We start from the raw sequence: 2,143 nt of genomic DNA on the forward strand, positions 1-2,143 counted from the left end.
GTGTTTCGGTCTACTTGACACGAACGTGATGCCTATATTTCATAATCATTGCCTTAGATATCGTCATAACTTTTCACTTTCTATCAATTGCTCGACAATAATTTGTTCACCCACCATGTTATTTGCTATCTTGAGAGAAGCCTCTAGTGAAACCTATGGTCCCCGGGTCTATTTTCCATCATATTAGTTTCTGATCTACTATTTTGCAATCTTTTACTTTCCGATCTATAAACCAAAAAAAACCAAAAATATTCACTTTATCTTTTGTTTAGTTTCATCTATCTCTATCAGATCTCACTTTTGCAAGTGACTATGAAGGGATTGACAACCCCTTTATCGCGTTGGGTGCAAGTTGTCTGATTGTTTGTGCAGGTATTGGTGATTTGTGCGTTGTCTCCTACTGGATTGATACCTAGGTTCTCTAACTGGCGGAAATACTTATCTCTACTTTGCTGCATCACCCTTTCCTCTTCAAGTGAAAAAACAACGCAAGCTCAAGAAGTAGCAGGAAGAATTTCTGGCACCGTTGCCGGGGAGATCTACGCCAAGTCAAGACATACCGAATACTCGTCATAAAACTCTCATCTCTTGCATTACATTATTCGCCATTTGCCTCTTGTTTTCCTCTCCCCCACTTCTAAAATGATTTTCTAAAAGATTTACCCTTTTTCTTTGTCCTCCTTTCGTTTGTATTTTCGTTTACCCTTATGTCTTTCTTAGTTTGTTTGCTCGTATAATTGTGTGTTTATTGAAAATCAGAAGCAAAGTTTTTATGGATCCTCATCCACTTGCTAATCTTTTTAAGAGATCCAATTATGATGAACCAATTGCTAGTGAGTTGAGTGCACTAGATTATCTTCATGAGGTTTTGCTTGAAATTCGTGAATCTGAAAAATGTGATGAAGTACTAAAAGAAGAAATTTATGAAGTGATTCACGATAGCTCCTTGAATGAAAAGCATGATTGCAATGATGTTATTATAAATTCTATTAATGTCAATTGTGCTAATAATATGCAAAACCCTAAGCTTGGGGATGCTGGTTTTGCTATGTCCACTACTTGTTGCAATGATCATGATTGGGGTGATTCTTCTTATAATATTGAAAAATTATTTAAGCCCCGTGATGAATATGAGATTGATAATAATGTTTGCAATAATACTAAAAGTGGGTTTGGAAGAGTATCAACTTTAGATCCCATATATTTGGATAATGTTCAATCTTATGAAGTTTTTGATAAAAGTGGGGTTGGAGAGGTCATGACTTTAGTTAATGATATTCCCACTTTTTGGAAGAGTGTCAACTTTGCATGCATGTGGATCATGTAGATAAAATTTTACGTGATAGCTATATTGTTGAATTTGAACATGATCCCACATGTACTTATTATGAGAGAGAAAAATATGGTTGTAGAAATTTTTATGTTACTAAATTACCTCTCGTCATGTTGAGATTGCTATTATTTCTTTCTTCTTCCATGCATATGATAGTTTTTGCTTGCCTTGATAATTTGTTTGCTTATATAATGCCTATGCATAGGAAGTATGTTAGACTTAAACTTGTTTGTCACATGGGCATATTTCCTTTAGATATATGGCCACTCCATAAATTTGCTTCACTTGTTTGACACCCCACCTCAGAAATTCAAAGTTATGAGTTTAATTGTTGAGACAGTCAAGAGGACTGCTGCTGAACAGAAAAGGTCTTGTGGATATGCACCTCACATTGAAATTCTTATCAACTCCAAGGTTGGTAGAGATACATATCTACTTGATCATGAGCAACTTCCTCTTCAGCCAGAGTTCGAGGACAATGTAGTGGTGATGGATCCTTCACACCCTACTTCAGTTGAGGCTCAAGAGAAGGCTCAAGCAGCAGCAACAAGGGAAGAAAAGGAAGCCACTGCACCAAATGCCCCAATAGCAAATCTGAAGTCCAAGCAAGACCAAATGACACATCTACTGGAAGCAACACTGAGGATTGAGCTAAGTATGGCTAACTTAGCTAAGAACCAGGAGAGCATAGAGTGGATTGTGGAGGACAAGATAACAATCTAGATGTCAAGGTCACAGAGATACAATCTATTATGGAGAAGCTGAGAGATGATGCCGAGGATGGAGATGACAGGACGACCACTGACAGGT

Source organism: Triticum aestivum, chromosome 7A, assembly GCF_018294505.1.
Source record: "Triticum aestivum cultivar Chinese Spring chromosome 7A, IWGSC CS RefSeq v2.1, whole genome shotgun sequence".
Lineage (NCBI taxonomy): Eukaryota > Viridiplantae > Streptophyta > Magnoliopsida > Poales > Poaceae > Triticum > Triticum aestivum.